The following is a 10,829-nucleotide window of genomic DNA, read 5'->3' on the forward strand; positions in this document are numbered from 1 at the left end:
CTTACACAAGCGCCTGGTAAATTCCTCACTCAGGGGGACATGTATGCTCTGGTATATCATCTGGCATGTTTGGCAGCGACCAGCCAGAGAGTGACATGTCCTAGGCGAGGATAGTTTCCTATATAAGAGATGGTTTTTCCGTCACTCGGGGTCTCCATATTGTAAGTTTATGCGCTCGCTCTCAAGATGTATTAAATCTTTTTTGCAGGAGGATCCTTTGTGTCCCACATCATTCTTGCTGGTGAGAAGTAGCATGTGACATTTGGTGCCAGAAACCCGGAAAAAAGACCTCACCACCGTCAGCACCTCCGTAGACGCTTGGTGACAAAGAAGATTCAGAACTGCAGGTAAAATACGTTTGGAGAGGCATGCCTTTCTTGGACTTTGGTCTGGGGTTGTCGCCTCCTTGGGAAGGATTTGTTGAAGCTATGGTATTTGTTCTCGGAGCCACCCTACTCTTTCTTATTATTATGTTTTGTTTTAACCGTTTTCGCTGCTAAAAGGAAGATTTTTGTGTGGTTGGTCTGATACGAATACTTGACAGCAGCTGGAGGCGCGTCTCAGTCTCTCGTAAATAAGTGAGCTTCGCGCAGCTCCCCTTTACTGTTGGGGAGCAGGGACGCGATAGCACCGTCTTGGAAGTGCGCGTAAGACTGCCATATATAAGAGAGCAGCGTGTGTGTTTCTAATCACGACTTGTCAGACGGACGTAGATAAGGTGCCGGGCGTTCTTGGTCCCTCATGGGATCCTCACAGTATGAGATCACGGCTTTGGAAACAGTGTTAAAGCAGAGAGACATTAAAATCGAAGGAAGAACACTTAAAAACTTTGTAAAGGAAGTGGACAAGGTGGCTCCCTGGTTTGCCTATTCAGGCTCGTTTACAATCTCCTCATGGGACAAACTTGGAAGGGACCTAGACAGAAAATTGGTGGAGAGAGATCTTCGGCTAGGAACTAAAGCCATATGGAAACTAGTCAAAAATTGCTTAGCAGATGAAATGTGTAAGGCAGCAGTTGTAGGAGGACAGACTGTTCTCGAGGTAGTCCAAGAAAGCATGTCAGAAATGGAACGTAGTGTGAGATTGGGTTGCGCAAGTGAAAGGACGTCCTGAGAAAGAAAAAGAGCCCTCCCCATAAGTCCGCGGACAAGGGAGTGTTGAAGCTTTCAGATTCTGGCACTTCCCTCTCTACTCAGCAACCGGGAGGGGGAGCCAGCATATACCCTGTGAAAGAGCTAGAAGAGCTGAACCTCGACAGTTCTGATAGCCCTGAGGAGGGAATCTTAGATTCAGATGAGGAGGCCGAGTTAGAGGAGGAAACAGCTAGATATGAGGAAGAGAGATATCACCACGAAGAACAAAAGGGAGGTAATACAAAGCTTCTGCCATGGCATTCGCCAACGGTGCCCCCTCCGTATGACGTGCACTCTTACGCATTCTCTTTAGTCCCCGATAGAGTGAGAAGGAAGCTGCGCATGACGTTCCCAGTCTTTGAGACACAGGAGTGTGAGCGGGTTCGTGCCCCAGTTGAATATAACCAAATAAAAGAGCTGGTGGAGTCTGCCAGAAAGTACGGAGTTACAGCCAATTTCACCCTAACCATTCTTGAAAGGCTGGCCCTAAATTATTTGACACCCTCCGAATGGCAGATGATTGCAAAGGGGGCGATCGTTAACATGGGACAATATATGGAATGGAAGGCCCTTTGGTATGAGGTGGCTCAAACACAGGCCAGAGCTAATACCACGGCTTTAGCGCCTGAGCAGCAAGAATGGACGTTTGAACTCTTGTCAGGACAGGGCCGTTTTGCAGTGAAACAAGCTAATTACCATTGGAGCGCTTATGTTCAAGTCTCCATCTTGGCCATTAAGGCCTGGAAGGCACTCACTAGGAAAGGAAGGGCCGATAATCAACTTATCCGAATCATCCAGGGGCCCCAGGAACCGTTCTCCGACTTCGTAGCCAGAATGACTGAGACTGCAGGACGAATATTTGGTGATACAGAGCAAGCAGTGCCGCTTATAGAACACCTCGTTTTTGAGAAAGCCACCCAGGAATGCCAAGCAGCCATAGCCCCCAGAAAAAATAAAGGGTTACAGGATTGGGTCAGAGTCTGCAGAGAACTCGGCGGGCCCTTTACTAACGCAGGCCTGGCGGCCGCCATTCTCCAGTCCTGGCAACGCCACTTTAAAGGGACAGATACAAGATCATGTTTTCAATGTGGATAAGCGGGCCATTTAGAAAGAGACTGTAGGATAACCAAGGGAGACAGGAGGCCTGCAACTATCGGTGTCCGATGTGGCAAGGGCTACCATAGGCCTGACCAGTGCTGCTCAGTGAGTGATATTAAGGGCAAACTGCTCCCTCCTTTAGAAGCTCAGCCTAATGAGATGTCAAAAAACGGATCTTTAGGCCCCCGGTCCCAGGGTCCTCAAAGATATGGGAAACGCTTTCAGAAACCCATGACCCTGACAGAGGAGACTCCCCCAGAGTTGACACAAAATTGTACCTGTGTGCCGCCTCCGACTTCTTTCTAATGCCACAGATGGGCATTCAGCCAATTCCTGCTCAGATGGTGGGGCCTTTACCCCCGGGAACCATAGGCCTTGTCCTTGGGAGAGGATCTCTCGCCCTACAAGGACTGATAGTCCATCCAGGCCTTGTTGAAGCTCAGCACTCTCTTGATGTTCAGATTCTTTTTCAAGTCCCTATGGGTTTTTTTCTATAAGTGAAGGAGATAGGATAGCACTTATTACTCATTCCGTGTTCCCAAACAAAATACAGGATACCAAGGGGCCCATGGGGTCCACTGGTAATGATTTGGCATAATTGGTGGTTCATCTTAACAACCGCCCAAAATTGAGCTTAGAAATTAATGGAAAAAAATTTGAAGGCATACTGGATACTGGGGCTGATAAAAGTATAATTTTCTCAAAATGGTGGCCTCAATCATGACCATAAGAACTTCTCACTCACTACAAGGCTTAGGCTACCAGTCGTGCCCTAAAATCAGCTCTGCCACTCTAAGTTGGACGACTGTCGATGGCTGACAGGGACAATTTGTTCCCTATGTACTTCCCGTACCTGTTAATCTTTGGGGGAGAGACGTTATGCAGACCATGGGATTAACCTTATCTAATGAAAACCCCCCACAAGTGGCCCACAAGATGTCAAGAATGGGCTATAAGGAAGGGAAAGGCCTAGGGCGATTAGAACAGGGCTGTCTCATGCCCATTGAACCAATCGCAAACCCCCATACACAAGGCCTGGGTTTTTTCTAGGTGCCATTGGGGGTTCTATTCCCATACCCTGGCTCACGGAGGAAGCAATATTGGTTTCAGTGGCATCTATCCTCTGAAAAATTAGAAGCTGCCACTAAATTGGTTAATGAACAATTGCAGCTTGGTTATTTAGAACCGTCCATTTCACCATGGAATACTCCTATTTTTGTGATAAAGAAAAAATCAGGAAAATGGAGACTTCTCCATGATTTGAGAGCCATTAATGCACAGATGCATTTACTTGGCTCCATCCAACGAGGCCTACCCTTACTCTTCGCCTTACCTAAGCAATGGAAGATAATAATTATAGACATTAAGGATTGTTTCTTTTCCATCCTCTTGTGTCCACAAGACAGACAGAGGTTTGGATTTACTATACCAGCTACTAATAATCTTGAACCTGATAAGAGATTTCAGTGGAAAGTCCTGCCTCAAGGCATTGCCAATAGCCCCACTATTTGTCAACTATATGTGCAACGAGCCCTTGAACCTGTAAGGAAGCAATTTTCATCTTTGCTTCTGGCTCATTACATGGATGACATTCTAATGTGTGATAAAGATTTAACAACCTTACAGACCTCATATCCCATTTAATCAAAACATTGGGATGATGGGGACTACAAGTCGCTGCAGAAAAGGTTCAAATTGCAGAAATTGGCTCTTTTCTGGGATCGGTCATTTATCCTGAAAAAATAGTTCCCCAGAAATTAGAGATTCGCAGAGATCATTTGTATACCTTAAATGATTTCCAAAAGTTATTGGGAGATATAAATTGGCTGAGACCATTTTTAAAGATTTCCTCTGCTGAGTTGAAACCTTTATTTGATATTTTGGAAGGGGACTCTTATATCTCCTCTCCAAGAGCATTGACGCCAGCCGCAAACCAGGCCTTACAAGTTGTAGAAAAGGCCTTACAGGATGCTCAATTGCAGCGCATTGATGAAACCAAGCCTTTTGATTTGTGCGTTTTCAAAACTATGCAATTACCAACAGCTGTCTTGTGGCAGAATGGGCCTTTATTATGGATCCATCCCAATGCATCTCCTACTAAGATTATTGACTGGTATCCAGATGCAGTTGCTCAGCTTGCACTCCGCGGGTTGAAGGCAGCTATTACTCATTTTGGGAAAGAACCCAAAACTTTGATAGTACCATATACAGCCATTCAGGTTCAAACATTAGCTGCTACCTCAAATGCTTGAGCAGTGTTAGTTACTTCCTTTGCTGGACAGATAGATAATCATTATCCTAAAAACCCCCTATTATGTTTTGCTAGATCACAACCTGTTGTTTTCCCTCTCGTCACACCCCACAGACCGTTAAAAAAAGGGATAACAGTGTATACGGATGGGTCAAAAACAGGGGTGGGAGCATATGTGGTAAATTCCCAAGTGTTCTCATGACAATATTTTGAAACCTCACCCCAAGTGGTAGAATGCCTAGTGGTCATGGAAGTCCTTGAAAGAGTTCAGATGCCTCTAAATATTGTTTCAGATTCCTCCTTTGTGGTCAATGCTGTTAATATTCTTGAAACCGCCGGCGTAATTAAAACGACTAGCAAGGTAGCAGAGATTTTCCAAAAAATCCAAATTATTTTAATAAATAGGAGATTCCCTGTATATATTACTCATATATAGGCCCATTCTGGACTCCCTGGTCCAATGAGTTCAGAGAATGATTTGGCTGACAAAGCCACATAAATGATAGCTGTGGCCCTGGCCTCTCCTCTAGAGGCCGCTAAAACCTTTCATGGCAATTTCCATGTTACCTCGGAAACCTTACGCCGCCACTTCTCTATAACTAGAAAAGCGGTACGTGATATAGTCACCCAATGCCAACAGTGCTGCCAGTTCCTCCCAGTTCATCCCATCGGGGTCAACCTGAGAGGAATACAGCCACTGCAAATCTGGCAAATGGATGTTACTCATAATTCTACTTTTGGAAAATTACAGTATATGCATGTATCTATATAGATACATGTTTTGGCATTCTACATGCCACCCCACTTACAGGAGAAAAAACAACACATGTCATTCAGCCCTGCCTTGAAGCATGGAGTGCTTGCGGAAAGCCAAGATGTGTAAAAACTGACAATGGCCCTGCCTATACATCTCAAAACTTCCATCAGTTTTGTGCTCAGATGAAGGTTACCCATCTGACGGGCCTGCCCTACAACCCTCAAGGACAGTGATTATAGAGGACGCTCATCGGACCTTCAAATCCTATTTAATAAAACAAAGAGGGGGAATTCTGACAGAACTCCCCCCAACACCCCGAGTGGCCACTGCTTTGGCCCTTTTAACCTTAATTTTTTTAAATCTTTATGAGGCTGGGCAAACAGTGGCTGAGCAACATTGCTCAGAGCCCAAAAGGACAAAAGAATTAGTCAAATGGAAGGATGTATTGACAAATTAATGGAAGGGCCCCGATCCGGTTTTGATAAGATCCAGGGGAGCTGTTTGTGTTTTTCCACAGGATAATGAAAATCCAGTTTGGGTTCTGGGATGACTTACTCGGAATATCAAGACAGAGGACCAAGAAGATGACAACTCTGCTGATCCTCATGCTGATCCAGGGAGTGCCAATAAAGGTGCAGAAAAAACTATGGTGGGGAATAATGTCAACCTTCCCCCTCCTGATGCTCGTGATGTATAATGCCCAAGTGTTTCCACGTTTCTTTACTACCAACAAAGAATTAAGACTAGCCTGTCTACCATTAGATTCCAATATAGAGCAAGTAAAAGAAAATAGGAAAATTCCCCTTAAGGGCAGCATTTGTTTTGGCATATTCAACAAAACATCTTCTGATCTTCCTTATATTTTGTTGAGTAATCAATCTTCTGCTTGGTTAAGGGAGGCCACATTGGGAACTGGTGAGGAAGACATTGTGGCTAATGCCACAGTTCTCTATGGTTGGTTGCCTTACATTAACTCCTCCACCTGCCCTCTCCGTCAACCAAAGTTGGCACCCTTTTGTAGAAGAACCCAGGATGAAAACTTACTTTGCCTAGGACTGTTGCCAGTCCCGGGACTCTACCTGGGAAGTCCAGAATTTTTTTTCCTTATCCCCTGATTTGGGAGGTGGAGTGAACTTCACCACCATTTGATCCTAGACGGTCCAATAATAATCCCTTTGATCAATGGATGCTTTGTGGCATTAATGGTAGCTGCACTGATCTTATGCCTATGGCGATGCTACTTGGAGGAAAGGGCAAAAAGAGACGGTTATCATTTTCCAGGATGGGGAATATCCACCCTTCAGCCTCTGTCTGGACAGCTACTCACATAAAATATAAACCTTACTGGAGCACTGGGTTTAACCCTGCTCCGGTTTGTGTCTGGCCGCCATTTGTTTGGATTATAAGTAATGCCACTAAAGTTTCTAAATTGAAATGTACAGACGGTTCATGGTTTTTTTTTTTTTTATTAACTTGAGTATTTCTTATATACATTTCAAGTGTTATTCCCTTTCCTGGTTTCCGGGCAAACATCCCCCTCCCCCCTCCCCTTCTTTATGGGTGTTCCCCTCCCAACACTCCCCCCATCCCCGCCTTCCCCCCCACAGTCTTCCCCTCACAACCCTCCCCCCATCCCCGCCCTCCCCCCACAGTCTAGTTAAATGGGGGTTCACTCTTAGCAGGACCCAGGGCTTCCCCTTCCACTGGTGCTTTTACTAGGATATTCATTGCTACCTATGAGGTCAGAGTCCAGGGTCAGTCCATGTATAATCTTTAGGTAGTGGCTTAGTCACTGGAAGCTCTGGTTGCTTGGCATTGTTGTACATATGCGGTCTCGAGCCCCTTCAAGCTCTTCCAGTTCTTTCTCTGATTCCTTCAACGGGGTCCTATTCTCAGTTCAGTGGTGTGCTGCTGGCATTAGCCTCTGTATTTGCTGTATTCTGGCTGTGTCTCTCAGGAGCGATCTACATCCGGCTCCTGTCGGTCTGCACTTCTTTGCTTCATCCATCTTGACTAATTGGTTGGCTGTATATGTATGGGCCACATGTGGAGCAGGCTCTGAATGCGTGTTCTTTCAGTCTCTGTTTTAATCTTTGCCTCTCTATTCCCTGCCAAGGGAATTCTTATTCCCCTTTTAAAGAAGGAGTGAAGTATTCACATTTTGATCATCCATCTTGAGTTTCATTTGTTCTAGGGATCTAGTGTAATTCAAGCATTTGGGCTAATAGCCACTTATCAATGAGTGCATACCATGTATGTCTTTCTGTGATTGGGTTAGCTCACTCAGGATGATATTTTCCAGTTCCAACAATTTGCCTACGGATTTCATAAAGTCGTTGTTTTTGATAGCTGAGTAATATTCCATTGTGTAGATGTACCACATTTTCTGTATCCATTCCTCTGTTGAAGGGCATTTGGGTTCTTTCCAGTTTCTGGCTATTATAAATAAGGCTGCGATGAACATAGTGGAGCACGTGTCTTTTTTATATGTTGGTGCATCTTTTGGGTATATGCCCAAGAGAGGTATAGCTGGATCCTCAGGCAGTTCAATGTCCAATTTTCTGAGGAACCTCCAGACTGATTTCCAGAATGGTTTTACCAGTCTGCAGTCCCACCAACAATAGAGGAGAGTTCCTCTTTCTCACCAACATCTGCTGTCACCTGAGTTTTTGATCTTAGCCATTCACACTGGTGTGAGGTGAAATCTCAGGGTTGTTTTAATTTGCATTTCCTTATGACTAAAGATGTTGAACATTTCTATAGGTGTTTCTCAGCCATTCGGCATTCCTCAGCTGTGAATTCTTTGTTTAGCTCTGAACCCCATTTTTAATAGGGTTATTTGTTTCCCTGCAGTCTAACTTCTTGAGTTCTTTGTAAATTTTGGATATAAGGCCTCTATCTGTTGTAGGATTGGTAAAGATCTTTTCCCAATCTGTTGGTTGCCGTTTTGTCCTAACCACAGTGTCCTTTGCCTTACAGAAGCTTTGCAGTTTTATAAGATCCCATTTGTCGATTCCTGATCTTAGAGCGTAAGCCATTCGTGTTTTGTTCAGGAAATATTTTCCAGTGCCAATTTGTTCCAGATGCTGCCTAGTTTTTCTTCTATTAGTTTGAGTGTGTCTGGTTTGATGTGGATGTCATTGATCCACTTGGACTTAAGCTTTGTACAGGGTGATAAGCATGGATAGATCTGCATTCTTCTATATGTTGACCTCCAGTTGAACCAGCACCATTTGCTGAAAATGCTATCTTTTTTCCATTGGATGGTTTTGGCTCCTTTGTCAAAAATCAAGTGACCATAGGTGTGTGGGTTCATTTCTGAGTCTTCAATTCTATTCCATTGGTCTATCTTTCTGTTTCTGTACCAATACCATGCAGTTTTATCACTATTGCTCTGTAATACTGCTTGAGTTCAGGGATAGTGATTCCCCCTGAAGTCCTTTTATTGTTGAGGATAGCTTTAGCTATCCTGGGTTTTTTGTTATTCCAGATGAATTTGCAAATTGTTCTACCTCTTTGAAGAATTGGATTGGTATTTTGATGGGGATTGCATTGAATCTGTAGATTGCTTTTGGTAAAATGGCCATTTTTACTATATTAATCCTGCCAACCCATGAGAATGGGAGATCTTTCCATCTTCTTACATCTTCTTCAATTTTTTCCACAGTGTCTTGAAGTTCTTATTGTACAGATCTTTTACTTGCTTGGTTAAAGTCACACCAAGGTACTTTATATTATTTGGGTCTATTATGAAGGGTGTCATTTCACTAATTTCTTTCTCGGCTTGTTTCTCTTTTGTATAGAGGAAGGCAACTGATTTATTTGAGTTAATTTTATACCCAGCCACCTTGCTGAAGTTGTTTATCAGCTTTAGTAGTTCTCTGGTGGATCTTTTGGGATCACTTAAATGTACTATCATATCATCTGCAAATTGTGATATTTTGACCTCTTCTTTTTCGATCTGTATCCCCTTGATCTCCATTTGTTCTCTGATTGCTCTGGCTAGAACTTCAAGAACTATATTGAATAAGTAGGGAGAGAGTGGGCAGCCTTGTCTAGTCCCTGATTTTAGTGGGATTGCTTCAAGTTTCTCTCCATTTAATATAATGTTAACAACTGGTTTGGTGTATATGGCTTTTACTATGTTTAGGTATGGGCCTTGAATTCCTATTCTTTCCAGGACATTTATCATGAAGGGGTGTTGAATTTTGTCAAATGATTTCCCAGTATCTAATGAAATGATCATGTGGTTTTGTTCTTTCAGTTTGTTTGTATAATGGATCACATTGATGGTTTTCCATATATTAAACCATCTCTGCATGCCTGGGATGAAGCCTACTTTGTCATGGTGGATGATTGTTTTGATGGGCTCTTGGATTCGGTTTGCCAGAATTTTATTGAGTATTTTTGCGTCGATATTCATAAGGGAAATTGGTCTGAAGTTCTCTTTCTTTGTTGTGTCTTTGTGTGGTTTAGGTATAAGAGTAATTGTGGCTTCGTAGAAGGAATTCGGTAGGGCTCCATCTGTTTCAATTTTGTGGAATAGTTTGGATAATATTGGTATGAGGTCTTCTATGAAGGTTTGATAGAATTCTGCACTAAACCCGTCTGGACCTGGGAACTTTTTGGTTGGGAGAACTTTAATGACTGCTTCTATTTCCTTAGGAATTATGGGGTTGTTTAACTGGTTTATCTGTTCCTGATTTAACTTCGGTACCTGGTATCTGTCTAGGAATTTGTCCATTTCCTGAAGATTTTCAAGTTTGTTGAATATAGGTTTTTATAGTAAGATCTGATGATTTTTTGAATTTCCTCTGAATTTGTAGTTATGTCTCCCTTTTCATTTCTGATTTTGTTAAATTGGACGCACTCTCTGTGTCCTCTCGTTAGACTGGCTAAGGGTTTATCTATCTTGTTGATTTTCTCAAAGAACCAACTTTAGGTTCTGTTGATTCTTTCTATGGTCCTTTTTGTTTCTGCTTGGTTGATTTCAGCTCTGAGTTTGATTATTTCCTGCCTTCTACTCCTCCTGGGTGTATTTGCTTCTTTTTGTTCTAGAGCTTTTAGGTGTGCTGTCAAGCTGCTGACATACGCTCTTTCCTGTTTCTTTCTGCAGGCACTCAGCGCTATGAGTTTTCGTCTTAGCACAGCTTTCATTGTGTCCCATAAGTTTGGGTATGTTGTACCTTCATTTTCATTAAATTCTAAAAAGTTTTTAATTTCTTTCTTTATTTCTTCCTTGACCAGGTTATCATTGAGTAGAGCATTGTTCAATTTCCACGTATATGTGGGCATTCTTCCTTTATTGTTATTGAAGACGAGTTTTAGGCCATGGTGGTCTGATATCACGCATGGGATTATTTCTATCTTTCTCTACCTGTTGAGGCCTGTTTTTGACCAATTACATGGTCAATTTTGGAGAAAGTTCCATGAGGAGCTGAGAAGAAGGTATATCCTTTTGCTTTAGGATAGAATGTTCCATAAATATCCATTAAATCCATTTGGCTCATGACTTCTCTTAATCTGTCTACATCTCTGTTTAATTGCTGTTTCCATGATCTGTCCATTGATGAGAGTGGGGTTTTGAAAA

At 42.9% G+C, this 10,829-nt stretch overlaps 1 long non-coding RNA gene across 1 annotated transcript; it reads left to right on the top strand.

The window, feature by feature from the left end:
* Nucleotides 1-212: 212 nt before the first annotated feature.
* On the top strand, nucleotides 213-5,985 carry LOC134484388 (uncharacterized). Its single transcript, XR_010061827.1, has 2 exons — nucleotides 213-347; nucleotides 5,757-5,985. It is a non-coding gene; the product is annotated as an uncharacterized LOC134484388 (long non-coding RNA).
* The last annotated feature ends 4,844 nt before the right edge of the window (nucleotides 5,986-10,829 follow it).

Source organism: Rattus norvegicus, chromosome Y (assembly GCF_036323735.1).
Source record: "Rattus norvegicus strain BN/NHsdMcwi chromosome Y, GRCr8, whole genome shotgun sequence".
Taxonomy (NCBI): domain Eukaryota; kingdom Metazoa; phylum Chordata; class Mammalia; order Rodentia; family Muridae; genus Rattus; species Rattus norvegicus.